Here is a 21,209-nt window from a genome sequence, read left to right as displayed (position 1 = left end):
TCAGATACAATAAGGTACATCTACATCTACATCCGTACTCCGCAAGCCACCTGACGGTGTGTGGCGGAGGGTACCCTGAGTACCTCTATCGGTTCTCCCTTCTATTGTGAAAGATGATCTGTATCAAAGTAATGAGGATACACAGGAAAACTTGACAGATGACAAGATACAAGCTACTATTAAAGCCAAAATAGTTAGTTGTTAAGAAATTTTTTTGTTTTTATTTTTTTTCTTGTATGTCAAATGTGTAAGCAGTAAGGCAAGTTATTTTAACAAGGAAGAATTTTGCTTTTATGTTTGTCTAGAGATGACGATACTCTAAATACAATAGTTCACCTTGCATGTAGCCCAGTTGTAAACAGATAAATGAACTTGTGAAACGCAGGGTAGCATGCTATACAATAACTCACTGCGACGCAAGTGATATCTGAATGACACATGATGCAGCGTATGCACACAGGGGAGCAAGATGGTCAACAAACCACAAGTGCCTGTGTACCAGACAGGCACACCTGGAAGTGTTGGATTGCCCAAAACAAACAAACCTGATGAGCTACATCCCGCACTAGCATTTGTAAAGCCTATTGAATAAACAGGGACATAGCAGAGAAGGATATTGTTACATTCCATCCTGGATTTTCCATTGTTTAAAGTAGGAGATATTTACTTAAGCTACATTATGATATACTTTATATCTATACATGCACAATATTTACAAATTTAAGTATTGAAAGTTCAAGCACTAATTATACTTGATCCAGGTAAACAAGCAAATAGAGTATAAGTGGTAAACAGAATAAGATTCCAGATTTATAAAGTAAGTAGAGATGCATACATGACATTAAATAAGTTTTGTGATAGCATGACTGCACACTGAAGTGAATGAATACATGGTTGAATATATGAAAAAGGTATTAGTAGTCCATCGAACCACTATACACTATCTACAAATATCTACTTTTAAGTTAGTATTAAGTTTTTTCTTCCAGGGAACGATGCATTGGCATGCCCTAAAGTGAAGGAAGATAAATGCTTGTAGCGTGTTAGGTACCATGTAAACATAAGAATGGACCACACTGCAAGTAAATATTGTTGTAAGTTTATGATAAATGTGAAAGTGATAGTGCAAAAGTATGTGAAGATGAAAACAGCTGCGGTACATAATCAAGGGGTCAAAAACCTAACTACTGGGAGCATCGACTATGCATGAAAGCATCAAACACCTGAATCACATTGAAATTTTTATGCACCTTTGTTACTTATGTGAACATTGTTTTATGCTCATTATATGTAACGTATCATATTGATGATACAACTCTGTAAACCTCAGCCCATAAAATGGTTATCCTTTATACAAATGAATGTAACAAGTAAATATTGAGCTGCACTTTTAAACACTGAATAAGTATTTGATATGGTTGCTATGGTCAGATATCAGTTGTGCATAGAAACAACAAACTATTTTGTTCTTGGGATCACAATTAAGTCTATTAATGAGACGTATCTGAGCACATAAATGCTTTCCATCAAATTTATGCAACCTTGTAGTGTGTAGATCCTTTGTGGAGAATGCTAGAGAGGCGAGGCCATGTGTAGTTATATGAATGGCGCATAGTATCTATTGTAGTGACTACTGTGTATTTCTTTGATTCTTTTGAATTAATGAATGTGTTCCAACAAGAAGTCATTGTAAATTGAAATGAAATGTATGTCAATTTTTGCTATAAATGAAAACAGAATATACTATTGTATGAATGCTAAAAGAAGCAAGTATAACCAAACGAGAGTGAAATATGTACTTATATAATTGGAATCAAATACTGTAATGAAAATGAAATCTAACAAACTGTGCTAAAACAAAATGACAAATAATGGTTCTGTATATAAAACGTGGAGATAATATGTTACAGACTATAATGTATGTGAGCAATGATAATGGCATGTCAGCAAATGAGTAGGATAAGTGTATTTTGTAATTGTATTTGTATTTTATTATGTTATGTGTACAGTATGTGGAAAGGACACTACAGAGACTTTATGTAATGCAATTGTATGAAAGACACTCAAAAACCAAGTGCAAATACATATGAAACGTGGGTACAAAGTGTTAAGTGTACATCTGTTAAAACAATACATGGTTGTACCTGTGGCAAACTAAAAATGGCAATACTTCATATAATATCAATTTTCTGTGCTCAACTGTGTCGAAAAAGCAGTAAGGAACTTACTTTGTCGACAGAAGTTGAATATTCAGCTGGGCTCCCCATGGAATAAGAGAGAGGGAAGAGGTGAAATAAATTCCTCAGGCTGCTGATATGGAAACTAGTTGTCACCGCATAGAATATTTCACAAGTATCACGCCGTTAAACACGAGGTTCACAAATTTGTGCTGTGAAAGCCACTGCAAACATACGACATGGACACTCTGGCCTTGTACTGAACATATGAGCACAAACTATGATGGTGACAGACATTGTGCTGCATGCGCATACTTTACAAGCTAAACACTGTGCAGATGCTGACTGACAACACTGGGGCTATGCAGTTACACCAAGAATTTTATTAGGAGAGAAAACTTATATATGTATGAGGTGCTATCCAAAATTTTCAGGACTGGTGCTGCCATCTGTTGAAACTTTACCTTTGGTTAATGGTCACCATCACCTTCGAAGTAGTTCCCATTCGCACGTACACACTGGTCGGAGCACTTCTGCCACTGGCCAGACGTTTTCTGGAAGTCCTGTTCTTTGAGGGTGTTTATCACCTCAAGCAATGCTTCTTGAATCCTCTCTAGAGTGTCTAACCGACGGCCTTTCAACTTTAGTTTCAGTCTTGGGAATAGCTCGAAGTTGCAAGGTGCCAAATCGAGTGAGTACAGTGAGTGGGGTATAACCGCCATGTTGATTTTTTGCCAAAAAGGTCCTGATCAGCAAGGGTGCATTGACTTGATGCAGCAGCCAATTCCCTTGACGCCAAAGTTCAGGCCATTGTCACTGCCTGTTTTCATGGAGCCATCGCAAAAGTCACAGTAGTACGCGGAATTCACTGTTTGCTTGGGTGGGACAAATTCTTTGTGCACAGTTCCATTCGTATCAAAGAAAACAATGATCATGTTCTTCATTTTGCTCTTCACCTGTCTCTCTTTTTGGGGTCTTGGAGAGCCTGGGCTCTCTGACTCATAACCGTATATCCAGCTCTTGTCGCCAGTAATAACCCACAACAAGAAGGTCGAATCATCAGATGAAGTCAGAAAAATTTGATACACATGTGCTGTTCTGTTCATGAATCCATCGTAAAATCGCCACACACTAGACACAGAGTATTATGGAAATCACTGTGGACACACAACACATCCTCCCAGCTGAATGCCACTCCGCACACTGACTCATCAGATATGCAGCTCTCGCCACCTAGCGGGGCAAAGATTACTATTTTCCAGATGGCAGCACCAGTCCTGAAAATTTTGGATTCCACCTCATATGTTTGAAAGAAGGTGACATGCCCATATAACTTGATAACCATTCAGGATAACTCGAATGGCCAAACATAAAGGCTGTGCCCGTATTGGCCAGGATTATCAACTGTGAAAAAGGGAAATAACCTCAGACACAATGCAGTTCCATATTATGTCAGTACACAATCAGGGGCAATTGTATTGAATCATATTATTTTGTTGTTCTCTGTTTTTCTTATGTATAAGCTAAATGTAAAATGAATGAGTTACAGACATCACCAAAGGAAAATTAACGTGTTGTTTTGTGGCAAGGATAATGTTTTGATACATCTTGAAATATATATCTCTGAAACAAAGTAAGAAATGCGCACTTCAAATTATTAATTCATGTATCTTCACAGTTTTGTTTCGAGAAGTGGTAGTGTACAGATGTCGCCATGAAGCTGGGGTACGGTCCCGCACACCGTTAGGCCGTCTTCCGCTCACGCCCCAACATCGTGCAGCCCGCCTCCAGTGGTGTCGCGACAGGCGTGAATGGAGGGACAAATGGAGACGTGTCGTCTTCAGCGATGAGAGTCGCTTCTGCCTTGGTGCCAATGATGGTCGTATGCGTGTTTGGCGCCGTGCAGGTGAGCGCCACAATCAGGACTGCATACGACCGAGGCACACAGGGCCAACACCCGGCATCATGGTGTGGGGAGCGATCTCCTACACTGGCCGTACTACACCTCTGGTGATCGTCGAGGGGACACTGAATAGTGCACGGTACATCAAAACCGTCATCGAACCCATCGTTATACCATTCCTAGACCGGCAAGGGAACTTGCTGTTCCAACAGGACAATGCACGTCCGCATGTATCCCGTGCCACCCAACGTGCTCTAGAAGGTGTAAGTCAACTACCCTGGCCAGCAAGATCTCCGGATCTGTCCCCCATTGAGCATGTTTGGGACTGGATGAAGCGTCGTCTCACACGGTCTGCACGTCCAGCACGAACGCTGGTCCAACTGAGGCGCCAGGTGGAAATGGCATGGCAAGCCGTTCCACAGGACTACATCCAGCATCTCTACGATCATCTCCATGGGAGAATAGCAGCCTGCATTGCTGCAAAAGGTGGATATACACTGTACTAGTGCCGACATTGTGCATGCTCTGTTGCCTGTGTCTATGTGCCTGTGGTTCTGTCAGTGTGATCATGTGATGTATCTGACCCCAGGAATGTGTCAATAAAGTTTCCCCTTCCTGGGACAATTAATTCACGGTGTTCTTATTTCAATTTCCAGGAGTGTAAATCAAATAGGGAAAATGTAGGAGTAGGTTTAATAATTAATTAAAAAAATAGGAATGCAGGTAAGCTGCTACAAACAGCATAGTGAACGCATTATTGTGGCCAAGATAGATACAAAGCCCACCCCTACCACCATAGTACAAGTTCATATGCCACCCAGCTCCGCAGATGATGAAGAGATAGATGACATGTATGATGAGATAAAAGAAATTATTCATATAGTGAAGGGATACGAAAATTTAATAGTCACGGGTGATTGGAATTCGATAATAGGAAAAGGAAGAGAAGGATATGTAGTTGGTGAATATGGAATGGGGGTAAGGAATGAAAGAAGAAGCCGCCTGGTAGAATTTTTCTCAGAGCATAACTTAATCATTGCTAACACTTGGTCCAAGAATCATGAAAGAAGGTTGTATACATTGAAGAACCCTGGAGATACTGACATGTTTCAGATAGATTATGTAATGGTAAGACAGAGATTTAGGAACCAGGTTTTAAATTGTAAGACATTTCCAGGGGCAGATGTGGAATTTGACCACTGTCTATTGGTTATGAAATGTAGATTAAAACTAGAGAAACTGCAAAAAGGTGGGAATTCAAAGAGATGGGACCTGGATAAACTGACAGAACCATGGGTGGTTGAGAGTTTCAGGGAGAGCATTAGGGAACGATTGACAAGAATTTGCAAAAGAAATACAGTAGAAGAAGAATGGGTAGCTTTGAGAGATGAAATAGTGAAGGCAGCAGAGGATCAAGTAGGCAAAAAGATGAGGGTTAATAGGAATCCTTGGGTAACATAAGAGATACTGCATTTAATTGATGAAAGGAGAAAATTCAAAAATGCAGTAAATGAAACAGGCAGAAAGGAATACAAATGTCTCAAAAATGAGATCAACAGGAAGTGCAAAATGGCTAAGCAGGGATGGCTAGAGGAAAAATGTAAGGATGTAGAGGTGTATATCACTAGGGGTAAGATAGATACTTCCTAGAGGAAAGAAGATTAGACAGGTAGATCACAAAACTAATGAGGAGGTATTGAATAGAATTGGGGACAAGTGGAGTTTGTGGCACAACTTGACAAGAAGAAGGGACCGGTTGGTAGGACACGTTCTGAGGCATCAATGGATCACAAATTTAGCATTGGAGGGCAGCGTGGAGGTTAAAAATCGTAGAGGGAGACCAAGAGATGAATACACTAAGCAGATTCAGAAGGATGTAAGTTGCAGTAAATACTGGGAGATGAAGAAGCTTGCACAGGATAGGGTAGCATGGAGAGCTGCATCAAACCAGTCTCAGAACTAAGGAGCACAACAACAACAACAACAACAAAATTAAAGAGACCTTTGCAGAAAAGAGAACCACTTGCATGAATATCAAGAGCTCTGATGGAAACCCAGTTCTGAACAAAGAAGGGAAAGCAGAAAGGTGGAAGGAGTATATAGAGGGTCTATACAAGGGTGATGTTCTTGACGACAATATTATGGAAATGGAAGAGGATGTAGATGAAGATGAAATGGGAGATATGATACTGAGTGAAGAGTTTGACAGAGCACTGAAAGACCTGAGTCGAAACAAGCCTCATTGAGTATACAACATTTCATTAGAACTACTGAAACCCTTGGGAGAGCCAGCACTGACAAAACTCTACCATCTGGTGAGCAAAATGTATGAGACAGGCAAAAATCACCAGACTTCAAGAAGAATATAATAATTCCAATCCCAAAGAACGCAGGGATTGACACATGTGAAAATTACTGGACTATCATTTTAATAAGCCATGGCTGCAAAATAGTAACGTGAATTCTTTACAGACGAATGGAAAAACTGGTAGAAGCCGACCTCAGGGAAGATCAGTTTGGATTCCGTAGAAATGTTGGAACACGTGAGACAATACTGACACCACGACTTATCTTAGAAAATAGATTAAGGAAAGGAAAACCTACATTTCTAACATTTGTAGACTTAGAGAAAGCTTTTGACAATGTTGACTGGAATACTCTCTTTCAATTTCTGAAGGTGGCAGGGGTAAAATACAGGGAGCGAAAGGCTCTTTACAATTTGTACAGAAACCAAATGGCAGTTATAAGAGATGAGGGGCATGGAAGGGAAGCAGTGGTTGGGAAGGGAGTGAGACAGGATTGTAGCCTTTTCCCAGTGTTATTCAATCTGTATATTGAGCAACCAGTAAAAGAAAGAAAAGAAAAATTTGGAGTACGAATTAAAATCTATGGAGAAGAAATAAAAACTTCGAGGTTTGCCAATGACATTGTAATTCTGTCAGAGACAGCAAAGGACCTGGAACAGCAGTTGAATGGAATGGACAGTGTCTTGAAAGGAGGATATAAGATGAACATCAACAAAAGCAAAATGAGGATAATGGAATGTAGTCGAATTAAATCGGGTGATGCTGAGGGTATTAGATTAGGAAATGAGACACTTAAAGTAGTAAATGAGTTTTGCTATTTGGGGAGCAAAATAACTGATGATGATCGAAGTAGATAGGATATAAAATGCAGACTGGCAATGGCAAGGAAGGCATTTCTGAAGAAGAGAAATTTTTTAACATCGAGTATAGATTTAGATGTCAGGAAGTCTTTTCTGAATGTATTTGTATGGAGTGTAGCCATGTATGGAAGTGAATTGTATACAATAAATAGTTTAGACAAAAAGAGAATAGAAGCTTTTGAAATGTGGTGCTACAGAAGGATGCTGAAGATTAGATGGGTAGATCACATAACTAATGAGGAGGTATTGAATAGAATTGGGGAGAAGAGAAATTTGTGGCACAACTTGACTAGAAGAAGGGATCGGTTGGTAGGACATGTTCTGAGGCATCAAGGGCTCACCAATTTAGTATTGGAGGGCAGCGTGGAGGGTAAAAATCATAGAGTGAGACCAAGAGATGAATACACTAAACAGATTCAGAAGGATGTAGGTTGCAGTAGGTACTGGGAGATGAAGAAGCTTGCGCAGGATAGAGTAGCATGGAGAGCTGCATCAAACCAGTCTCAGGACTGAAGACCACAACAACAACAGTCTGGTTTCAGGTGCCGGAATCTGTGATCATATGTGTGTGAGAGTCATGTTTTCATGAGTGTGTATATGTGATTGTTGTCTATTTTTAACAAAGGAATGTTGGCCAAAGCTCATTTTGTGACTGTCTTTTTGTTGTGCCTCTCTGCAACTAGCATCTTCACTATATGGTGAGTTTCAACTATCATTTTCAGAATTTTTTCTCAGAGTATGGTAACACACTTGATGTTCCATAAGTTTAAGTTGTTACTTTCACTCTTCTTACTGGTCTTACTCTTTGTCTGAGCTCTTTTTTGAACTACTTGAATGCTGTGTGCTGTACAAAAGACTGAGCGTCTAATGCACTGTGAACACAAGAAATACAAATCAACTCTGTTGATTCAACAATTATTTGAGATTCCACTATAGACAGAACTGTTTTCAAATTATGGTCAGGCAGTTTTAGACTTGCAGCATGAATCCATGTGTCTCACAATTCTGAGTAATGGTATCACGCAACCTGTCAGTATAGCAGATTCCACACAAATATTTAAACTAACAATGTCTCGGTGAAATGACACGTCAGATTAGAACATGAAATTTTGGTTCACTTTATTACATAAATGAATAAAAGATTTATTTAACTTTGATACACTTCTTTGCCACTGGAATACTGGATGACTGCTAACTGCCTGGGAGTGGCAAAGAATCACTTGATGCTCTAATAGACAACTGCTCTCTTGAGGTACAATGTTGAACATTATACAGTACATGTCATCAGGAACTTTACTGCCACTGTCCTACTTGATGATGTTGAGCTCTAGCACAACACTATATTGACCACAGTGTGGGGGCACTGCTTCACTGAGAGTGGAAACGTGGTCTTCAGGAGCTCCTCCTGCACGTAGTTATGGATTGCAGCAAGCCCTTACTAACGTCTGCAGTATTGATTCACATTGCCAACTTTAATGTAGGAACGTGATATCTGTACAATATGACAGGTTCCACATATATGAGTGGCTTAAAGATTTCTTAATTAATAGAATCCAATATGTTTTCCTTGATGGCAAATGTTCATTAGAGACAAGGGTGTCATTAGGAGTGCCCCACAGAAGTGTGATAGGAACTGCTCTTGTTCTCTGTATACATATATGGACTTATAGATATGGTGAGCAGAAATCTACAGCTGTCTGCTGATGATGCTGTAATGTAGTGGAAAGTATCATTGTAGAATGACTTTAGAAGGCTGACTTAGACAGAACTTCTGTTTGGTGTGATGAATGCGAACTTGCTCTAAATTAGAAAAATGTAGGGTAATGCAGATGAATAGCGAAAACAATTCGGTAAATGTTAAAATACAGTTTAGTGATATGTTGCTTGACCAGTTGCAAGTTCATTCCATTTCATATTGTTACTTCCATCTCACCATTTATACACAGTAACTACTCCTTTCTTCATTCTGTTTTAGTTTTCTACATCTTTCATTTTCTGACCTATTTGTCTTTTTCCGTGCTCCTCCCACATCTGTTACATATAATGCACTCTTATTAACTTGTGTATGATGTTTTGGCAGTAATTTTGTCTTGCATGTTACCCTGTCTTCCACCCTTAGTTTTTCAAATATTGTCTGGTGCAGTTCCCAACAATTAGTCTTTCCTTCTCATTCCGTCCTGTAAGTCTTCCCTGGCCCAGCGTTCTGGGTGACTTTTCCTAACTTTACTCTTTTTCCTAAACCTCTCCAGTGGGTTTTCCTTCACCCCTCTTCCTTCTCCTTCAACCCTTATGATTGAAGAAGGAGCCTCTGGCTCCAAAAGCTTGCATATGTAAAACAATTTTTTACATGTGTCTTCCCCTGCCATTGCTGCCCGAGTAGATTTTTTATCTTTCCAATTATAGTATATTTACATTCTGGGTGAATTAGTCCTGTCATGAGTTTAATTACAAGTGTGCAGGCATGCCACATAAATACAGCAACTACTTTTCTTTGGTAGGGTATTTTCTTCCTGCTATACAATTTATGTCTGGCACCAAACTTATGTGGTGAATACAACATAAAACTGGTGGAGCTGCTTTCCCACATAGAACAGTTGCTAGGCTTCACAATGCTTAGCAGCAATCTCATTACTTGTGTATGCTGCTCCCCCATTTGGGACTGCAGCATTCCCAAGAATGCAGCAGCAGCTACACCAGTATGTTCAATCAGTAACATGACCACACATTTGTGATGCTGCTGTCCCACTTTGGAATGGCTCCACTACTGTTTGAGAGAGCAGCTCTACCAAACAAGATACAGCTGTTGTCTGGTATTTTGGAGCAGACAGATCACTATTTAGGAAAGTAGCTTTCCCAAAAGCAGGAGAGAATGTGCCTTAAGAAATAATTACATCATTGTAACTGCACGTATCACAATTGCATATTTTACCCACTCTGAATTTTCTTCTACATGTACAGCTACATACATACTCCCCTAGTCACCATATGACATATGGTAGAGAGTACCGTGTACTACTACCAGTAATTCCCTTGTCTATTCCACATGCAAACACTGTGAGGGAAAAAATGACTATCTATATTGAAGAGCCAAAGAAATTGGTACACCTGCCTAATGTTGTGTAGGCCCCCCACAAGCATGGAGAAGTGCCACAACATGACATGCCATGGACTCAACTAATGTCTGAAGTAGTGTTGGAGGGAACTGACACTATGAATCCTGCAGGTCTGCCCATAAATCTGTAAGAATATGAGGAGGTGGAGATCTGTTCTGAACGGCACATTGCAAGGCATCCCAGATATGCTCAATAATGTTCATGTATGGGGAATTTGGTAGACAGCGGAAGTGTTTAAACTTAGAATAGTGTTCTTGGAGCCACTCTGTAGCAATTCTGGACATGTGGGCTGTTGCATTGTCCTTCTGGAATCGCCCAAGTCTGTCAGAATGCACAATGAATATTAATGGATGCAGGTGATCAAACAGGATGCATACATACATGTTACCTATCAGAGTGGTATCTAGACGTATCACGGGTCCCATATCACTCCAGCTGCACACAACCTACACCTTTACAGACTCTCCACCAGCTTGAACAGTCTCCTGCTGACATGCAGGGTCCATGGATTCATGAGGTTGTCTCCATACCCGTACATGTCCATGCACTCGATACAATTTGAAACAATACTTGTCTGACCACACAATATGTTTCCAGTCATCGATAGTCCAATGTCAGTGGTGATGAGCCCATACAGGACATATATTTTTGTGTCATGGAGTCATCAAGGGTACACGAGTGGGCTTTTGGCTCTGAAAGCCCATATCGATGATGTTTTGTTGAATGGTTCACATGCTGACATTTGTTGATGGCTCAGCATTGAAATCTACAACAATTTGTTGAAGGGTTGCACTTCTGTCACATTGAATGATTATCTTCAGTTGTCATTGGTCCCATCATTCCAGGATCTTGTTCCAGCCACATTGATGTCAGAGATATGATGTTTTATTGGGTTCCTGATACTCAAGGAACACTTGTGAAAAGACTGTATGGGAAAACCCCCAAATCATTGCTACCTCAGAGACGCTGTGTCCCATTACTTGAGCATCGATTATAACACCACATTCAAACACACTTAAATCCTGACAACCCACCACTGTAGCAGCAGTAACCTATCTAACAACTGTGCCAGACGCTTGTTGTCTTATATAGGCATTCCCAACCACAGCATTGTATTCTACCTGCTTACTTATCTCTGTATTTGAATATGCATGCCTACAGCACTTTCCTTGGCTTTTCAGTGTATATGCCTCTATAAGTTCTTATGCAAAATGTACATTGGCAGCAAGAGAGTGGGGGTGAGAACCAAGGTAGCACTAGTTCCCACTTGCGGAGATCTGAGGGAAGAACCCAAATGGTGCATGTAGTGAAACAGGCACCGAGGTCACAACTGTCATGTTGTAGAGCATGCTCTGTAACAGGATATGGAGTGTTACTGGTATACATAATCTACCTATGCCCATTCATCCTAACTGATAACTTTTTGGTAGTCATGCTGATGTAAAAGGCTGAACAGTGTTTACATAACAGCTGTGTCATTTCACAGGTGGCCCTCCGTTTGGTAGTATATGTTTTGCCAGTTGCAGGGCGGGTGTAGATGGTGGCAGGAAGGTGCATAGGACAAGTCTTGCAGTGGGAATGGTCACCCAGGTCAGAGCCATAGAGTGGGAGATGGATGCAGCAGGAGCATAGAATCTGACAAGGATATTGCGGAGATTGGGAGGGTGAGGAAAAGCTATTCTAGGTGTGGTGGGCAAAATCTCAGATCGAATGGATCTCATTTCAGGGCATTATTTTAAGAAGTCATGGCCTTGTCAAAAGTAACTGGTTAATACATTCAAGAGCAGGATAATACTGAGTGACAAATGGAGTGCGCCGAAGTTGTTTTTTTGGAGGGATCAACAGTATCAGTGTCAGTGGGATAATTATGTCTAAAAAAGGCTGAGGTGAGAATGGTGTAAAGACTCTGCATCCAAACAAATATGTTTGCCTCATATGCCAAGGCCGTATGTGAGGGAACATTTGACTTGGAAAGGATGGCAACTGTCAAAATGTAAAGTGCTATTATTTGTTAGTAGGTGAATTGTGAATTGTGAATTGTGTTTTATTCATCTCATGACGTACATTTGCAATCCATTTGGTTTGCGTACAGGAGACATGTCAAAAATTTATAAAACAATTACAATGATTTTTACATTAATTAATGATAGCACTATAATAAATAACAACACTATAAGGATATTTCTTGGAACATGTAACACATTGTACCCAGCTCAAATTTCCAGATTGTCCTGCATGAATTCATCCACTGAGTAATAACACTTCATTGTCAGTACCTCATATAGCTTTCTTTTAAGTGAACCTAAATTCATCTGCATCAACTTGTTCCCTTTTAATGTATTAAAAATTTTCATTCCCATGTATTGAGGTCCCTGGGCAAACAGTCTGAGGCGGTGGGTGGAGAGCATAAAATTTTCTTTGTTTCTGGTATCATGTGAATGGACAAAATGGTTTCCCTCAAATAAGTCGCGTCTGGAGTACAAAAATATAATAATCTCATATATGTATAAGGATGGCAGAGTTAATATTTTGAGTTTCCTAAATAATGGTCGACATGGTTCTTTGTGATTGGCAGTGCACATATTTTGTATGATTTTTTTCTGTATTTTTAGTATCCGCACTATGTTTGTCGAGTTACCCCAAAAAACAATACCATACCTAATAATGGATTCAAAGTAGCTTGTATATGCTACTTTCCGCGTGTCAATGTCCGTTGCAGTTGATAATATTTGCATTGCAAATGCAAAGCTGCTCAATTTGTTTGCAAGGTATTCAATGTGTGCCTGCCACCTCAAATTTTCATCTACTTTTAGACCTAAGAATTTGACTGAGTCAACTTCTTCTATAACTTGGTTGTTGTGTACAATCTTAATTTGCTCACATTTTGACTGTTTGGTTTTGAACTGCATCACGTGAGTCTTAGATATGTTTAGATTCAGCCCATTTAGCTGAAACCAAGTTTCTAAGGTACTGAGGGTACTGATCACAGATTTGAGAATTTTTTCTGAATCCTGATCTTCAACTAAGACAGAAGTATCATCTGCGAACAGAACTGATGGGGAGCTGATATTTAATGGTAAGTCATTAACATAAAAGAGAAATAGGACTGGGCCTAATATGGAGCCTTGTGGAACACCCTGAGTAATTTTTTTCCAGTCAGAAAAATAATATGCGCCATTTGAAGAAATGCTAACTCTTTGCTTTCTGTTGGATAAGTAGGATTTAAGCCATTGTAGGGCACTGCCGCCAATGCCATACTTTTCAAGTTTGTAAACAAGCAATGCGTGGTTTACGGAATCGAATGCCTTTGTGAGGTCGCAGAAAATTCCTGCCACCTTATTTCTCTTGTCTAATGACGTACTTATTTTCTCAATGAAACTGTTAACTGCATCTACGGTGTTTTTCCCTTGCTGAAAACCAAATTGATTGTTTAGAATAACAGAATATTTTGCAATGAAGTTTTGGATTTGAGCAACAGCAAGTTTTTCAAATATTTTAGATAGGACTGGGAGAATTGAGATAGGACGATAATTTCCCATGATCTCTCTTGATCCCTTCTTGAAGAGTGGTTTGACTTCAGCATATTTCAGTACCTCTGGGAAACAGCCCTCTTCAAAACATTGATTTATTATCTGAGCTAGTGGGTTTGCAATTCTATTGTGTACCACTTTAATAACTTTGGTGGGTATTCTATCCCAACCTGCAGATTTTTTGTTTCTTAATGTTAAAATAGCATTTTCTACATCCTCAAAAGAAACTTTTGAGAATTTTGTAAAGTTTTCAGAGTTTTTGCCTAGGCCAAAGGGATTTACTTTGTTGTGATAATCTGCTACATCTACATCAGATTTTGCTACATTTATAAAGAATTCATTAAAGTACTCTGGTATTTGAGTTGGATTTACAACAGTTTTTCCTTCAATGTCAATTTTTGGAATTTCTTGGTTACAGGCTTTAACACCTAACTCAGATTTAATGACTGACCACACAGCCTTTGTCTTATTTTTATGATTTAAAATTAACCTGTTGTTTGCCAGTTGTTTTGCTGCCTTGACAACTCTTTTAAATATGGTTTTATAGAGTCTAACATATTTAATGAAATTTATATCTTTATTATATTTTAGTTCTCTGTGCAGTTGCCTTTTCCTTACACTGGAAATTTTTATGCCCTGGGTAATCCACTTTACTGTATTTGTTATCTTATTGCTGCAGAGTCTAGGTGGAAATGTTTCATTAAAGTCTGCAAGAAAACTATTTAGGAATTTCTCAAAGTTTTTATCACTTGAGTTACCATAATCAAAAGGCCGGAAAGAATTTTTTAACTGTCCTTTGGTGAGAATGAGATTAACATCAAGGAAAGTGACACGGGTTTCAGAATAGGACCATGTGAAATTTAATTGGGTGAAGGTATTTAGAGATGCCAGGAATTTCAAAGTTCAGCCTCACCATGAGTCTGTATCACAAAGATGTCATCAATGTATCTAAATCAAACCAGGGGCTGAAGGCCTACAGTTCCCAGCTAAAACCCCTCCAAGTTACCCATGAAAAGGTTGGCATAGGAAGGAGTCATCCTGGTTCCCACAGCCATACCCCTGGTCTGTTTGTATGTCTACTCCCCAAAGATGAAATAGTTGTTGGTAAGAATAAAGTTGATTAAGGTGAGCAGGAAGGATGTCATAGGTTTGGAATCATGTGGGTGCTGACTGAGGAAATGACACTGTAGTAAAAGTTTTGTACCTGGTCCAACCATACTCAGTGAACATTGGCCAACCAATCCAATAGTTGTTCAGTTTGGACTTCTGTTTGGCAGTTTATAGTTCAGGCTCAAATAATGATAAATAGTGCCACTCAAATCTGATTATCCAACAATCAATATCATTTGTTGACAGCTCCTGGCTATAACTATGGCAACTGTAGACAGTGGAAGTGGAAGTACCTCAACTTCACACAGACAGTTCACAGAAACAGTATATGTGTACAAGTATTGGCCTACTGTAAAATAGCACCATGATACTGTCACATACAAGGTAACACATGAGAATGCAAGAGGTATGTGACATACTATTAAGCAGTCATAGTTCCTTCAGTCACTATCAGCCATGATCATAAATCATACCTGATGGGTTACCCACACCATAATGCCAGCTGTAAGACTGCTGTACCTCTCCTGATCATTGGAAGAAAGGGTTCTCTCCTCATGTCACTGTTGTACTAGCTAACAATGGTCATCCGAGGTAGTGCAAAATTGTGATTCGTCACCGAACACAATGAAATACCATTAAACAGCAGGTTATGCTTCCCATTTGTCCTTCATAAAGGACAGTAATTCCCTAGACCAGCTGCTGCTCATTTCTGACCAATAGTGTATGATGACACAGAATGTTGCAGGAAGTCATTACCTGTTCTCAAATGTCACCTGCAGATGCGAAAGGGTTGTAAAGTGCTTGGTGCACAATATGGCATTCCTCCCTTGTAGTCATCAGAAGTTGTCTACCTGAACCTTGACAATGAGTGTTCCTGCCCTCACACCCCCAAGCTACCCGACATCAGGGCACTGACACGCCAGAATGTTCCCCAAATCTGGATATTACATGACTCGACCAGCTTGCTGAATGGAGATTCAGAATGAGGCATATTTCAAACTCTGTCAGATGCTGATAATGCTGTAATACGGATGTCAAAGCAAATATATTACAAGGAAAAGATAGTCATATCAGATAACAAAATAAAGACAATATGGGATATAGTGAAGGAGGAGACCGGTAGAACCAGACATGAAGAGGAACAAATAGCATTAAGAGTAAATGATACATTGGTGACACATGTGTATAGTGTCGCAGAACCTTTTAATAAACATTTTATAACTGTTACCAAAAAGATAGGGTTGTCAGGTTTGGTAGATGCTGCTATGGAATACCTTAGACCAGAAATTTCAAGCAACTTCCATAATATGAATTTGACCCTCACTATCCCAACAGAAATAATGTCCATCATAAAATCTTTAAAATCAAAAACATCTAGTGGGTATGATGAAATATCAACAAAGTTAATAAAAGAATGTGATTCTGAGCTAAGTAACATATTAAGCTATCTGTGTAACCAGTCATTTATCAGTGGAATATTTTCTGTATGGCTGAAATATGCTGAAGTTAAGCCACTGTTTAAGAAGATAGATAAAGAAATAGCATCAAATTTCTGTCCAATTTCACTGTTGCCAGCATTCTCAAAAAATTTCAAAAAAGTAATATACAGTCCGCTTTATAACCATCTTATCTCAAATAATATACTGTCAAAGTCACAGTTTGGTTTTTTTAAAGGTTCGATATTGAGAAAGCTATCTACACTTACAGTGAAAATGTGCTTAATTCATTAGACAAAAAATTGCAGTCAACTGGTATATTTTGTGATCTGTCAAAGGCATTTGACTGTGTAAATCACAATATCCTTTTAAGTAAATTAGAGTATTATAGTGTAACAGGAAATGCTGCAAAATGGTTCAAATCTTATATCTCTGGCAGGAAACAAAGAGTATTATTAGGAAAGAGACATGTATTAAGCTATCAGGCATCATCCAACTGGGAACTAATTACATGTGGGGTCCCACAAGGTTCCATCTTAGGGCCCTTACTTTTTCTTGTGTATATCAATGACCTTTCATCTGTAACATTACCAGATGCCAAGTTCATTTTGTTTGCCGATGATATAAACATTCCAATAAATAGCAAATCAAGCATAGTCTTAGAAAGGTCAGCTAATAAAATATTTGTGGACATTAATCACTGGTTCTTAGCCAATTCTTTGTCACTAACAACCTGAGGAAGTCTATTAGCAAAGTTTCAAGAAGAACCCATTTTAAATGATTACTCTAGGGATATATTGCAAAGCCCTACATATCACTCACGTAAGGGTCATGAGGATAAGATTAGAATAATTACTGCACACACGCAGAGGCATTCAAACAATCATTCTTACAGCACTCCATACGTGAATGGAACAGCAACAAACCCTAATAACTGGTACAATGTGATGTACCCTCTGTGATGCATCTCATGGTAGTTTTTGCGTAGTATAGGTGTAGATGCAAATATAATGATACCTGTAAAAGTTGTCTTAAGAGCACACATGGCAAGGTTTCTGTACATTGCTCTTTGTGGCATATAATTGCTGCCTTGAGGGTATGGTGCCAACACTCTGGAGCCCATTGTTCTCTGGGTGATAAACTGTCATTCTCAAATGGTGGACACCACAAAGATTACAAAATCTCTCAAAACAGGACTGACTAGAACTGACAGCCCTTGCTCATTGCAACAGATACATGACAGCCGAAAATCCAGGTTTGCAGGAATGCTGTTTCTGTTTTGGCTGTAATATCAGGTAGTGGCACTGCTCCTACCCAGTGAGTAATGCAATCTATTGCTGAAAGTATGTAGTGATAACCTTCTTACTCAGGCATAGGTCCTATGACATCAAGCTGAACATGTTGCAGCCAGACTTTTGGTATGTGATATTTGATGTGCACCCTACTTTACTTCATGATTCTTGATGCAAGCTTGGATCCACAGCTTGCAGTCCCTCTTCACTTTTGGACAGATGAAACTTTCTCTTATTAATAATGGAATTGGTTGTATGCCTGGGTGAGTCACTATCTACAGATTCTCAAAATCAGTCTTCTGATATGTTTGTGGGACTACCAGGTGTAACATGGGAGACATCACACCAGAATTGATTAGCAGTTCTGGGGATTGTCACTTGCTCTAAGTCAAGTTCTTTAGCAGAATCTTGTAGTAATTCCTTGATTTGTGGGAATTTCTGTTGTGCTGCAGAGGGATACTCATAATGGATGCTGACTGTTACTGCATTTATTCCCTAGAGAAAATTAGCCACAACATTTTGTCTGTGCCCTTAAGATGCTGAACATCTCTAGCAAATTGGTCAGTAAAATCTAGGTGATGGAATCAGTACAGGATACAGTCCTTGCCTTCTTCAACCAATGTATTTTATTTCTTGACACTGAAATGATATAACCTGATTGCAGTTTTGAATCCATGAAACATGAACAGTTCAGATGGGCAGTGCAACTCAAGTACTTGCCCCGTTCTTATATGATGTCCTGGAATTCTTTCCAGGAACATGATATGGATGTGTAACCATTCAGCATGCTAGGTGATGTAAGTAAACATGACATTTTATTACTCAGAATGACATAGGCAGTCTGTTGCGAATATTGGATCAACAGTGAACCCCAAACTCCACTCTTATATACATTTTCAAACAATTACTTCATTGCCAGTATTCAGTTTTTTTACTTATTACAGTTAAAAAGTATCTCTTCAAGTTAATTTGACATATGAGCAGAAATGTTACAATAGCTAATGTTCCCTTGGTAAATACAAATCAGCCAGAAAACAATGTTATCATTTGAATTTACATCAGATATTCAGAACAAACAATTTCATGAATTACACAATAAAACATTAAGCTGTATTTCTACTTTGTTTTTGGTATATCTTTGATTAGAGCTTTTTCGCGATATTAACAGTAATTCTGTCCTTTATATTGAAAGTGTCTTTTTACAATTTGTTTACATGCAGTGGGTTCCATTATTTCACAAAGTCTCACCATTATTTCAAAAATTAGTAATTTTTTTTTTTACATGCATTAGGTACAAAGATGGATAACAGCAGTTCTCATGTTTTTCCAAACATTACATAAAGTATTTTGGCTGATGTGGTATAACACGATTTCATTATGTGTTAATCAAAACATAATATGACTGTTTCAGATATTCCTACCAATTGACTGAGATCCACAGGTTTATTATATTGGTATTCCCTAATCATTTACATATTACATCATTCAGGACGTAGATATTACTGGTTCTGACATTATAATTAACTTGTTAACTGTCTTTCCCTCGATGAACTGAGAGTTGTGTTACTGATCTGTTCAATATGTTTTTGAAATTGGTATGTATGTTTAAGTGTCCACTAGTGACCAGTGGTCTGTAAAAATTGTGACTGGTTTGTCATAGATGTCTTCTTGGAAATACTTGACAGCCTTGTAAAGTGTTAACTGTTCCCAGTTGTAAGCTGGCCACTTAGGCTGGGATGACCTGAGCTTTGGGAAAAAAACTGTAGCAGTTGTTCCAACTGAATGGTGCTGAAGATATCACATGCATCAATGTAATGGCTTGGCATACACTGTCTTTTATTTGGTCAAGTGCAAGTTACATTTCACTGGTCTGTGACAATGTTTGTTTGCCAAGAGCATATTTTCCTGCCAATGCATCAATTAACATTGCTTGTATTTCCACACCCTGAGGTTGTGTTGATGGTAGAAGCTGATCATGCTGAGGAAGTGTCTCAATTCATGGAATTTTGTTTGCCTAGGCATCTGATGGACAAGATCTGTATCCCCTTCTTTGTCACAGAGTGTCCAAGAAAGATGGCTTCTTGTTTATGGGAATTGACATTTTTCCTCATTTACAACTGCTACAAATTGCTCCAAGGTTCCGGCCAATTATCTCTTCAGTGCAGTTACACATCATGTGCTTGTTATGAGCACTGTGCCTAGATGGCTCAATGGTCAGGGCATCTGTTTACAAGTAGGAGACCTGGGTTTGAGTCCCAGTACAGCAAAAATTTCGACTTTCCCCATAGATTTAAATCAATACCCACTCACAACCAATGTTTGTAATCCCTTTGTGTCTTAATTAGATGAATGTGCTCTTAATTTTCTTGGAGGACATAGCAATGTCATCCAGGTAAGAAAATCAAAATGGAAATTTATGGAGGATTTTACCTCTAAGACATTGCCATGTCTGAATGGCTTTTTTTTAATCCTTAGGGCATAAACAGAAACTCATCTGGCCCCTAAACAGCATAATTATCATGGTTTTTGGTATTTCTGTGGGGGCCATTGGGATTTACAAATATACTGTCTGGCAGTCTAATTATCACTTGCTGATGTGTGTGCAAAATCTTGTGTATTAGGTATTGGTTACTTACCAGATACTATTCAGAAATTAAAAGACTGGTAATACCCACATGGGTGGTACAAATCATCTTTTTATGCCACAAAATGTATGGCGCTTACCCACAATTTGCATGAAGGCTGTAAAAATCATCAATAGTAACCTGTAACCTGTCTGTGACTAGCCAGTGAGACCTGTGAAAAACTGGCGGGCCTTACATAAAATTAACCCTATATACCATATCATGTCTAAAGCTTCTCTTTGTTCTAGAAACATTTGTAACACTGATAACATTGGGAGATGGGCATGTGCACTGTTATGTATGTTCCCTGTATCAATCTGCAAGCATGGTTCCTCATGAGTTCCTTGTGCATTGTTCTGAACAAAATTATGCTCCATTTCCTAACGTTTGATTTCATCTGATACTTTTGCATTGGGTTCTCACACTAGTCATCCACAGTTCTTTCAATTCATAATGGCATCATCTTGTGACCCTCAATTTATTTTTTGTGACGAATGCTTTCCCCTCTTCAATTTTTTAACTCCATTTTAGTAGCTGTTCCCTTTCTATGGTAGACAACTTGGATTTTAAATATTTGTTTTCTTCATATAATTCTTCTTTTCCTTTTCTTTTAGTTTCCTACTTCTTTTTCATGACACTGGGATTAGATTTCAAAGCACTATACATATTTTTTAATTATGAAAGGTCCTCAGATTAAATTCTGGGGGTTCAGGTTTCATCTTGACTGTGTGTAGCTTCACTGTATTTGTATGGAAAATCTCAGATGAGGTGACATTGTTTTCTGTGTTCTTACTCAAATCTGGTATATCTTCATACTATCTTTCAAATTTTCCGTTGCTTGTACTGTTGTGTATTTGC

The sequence above is a fragment of the Schistocerca gregaria genome, chromosome 7 (assembly GCF_023897955.1).
Source record: "Schistocerca gregaria isolate iqSchGreg1 chromosome 7, iqSchGreg1.2, whole genome shotgun sequence".
Classification (NCBI taxonomy): Eukaryota; Metazoa; Arthropoda; class Insecta; order Orthoptera; family Acrididae; genus Schistocerca; species Schistocerca gregaria.
This window is presented reverse-complemented; position numbering follows the sequence as displayed.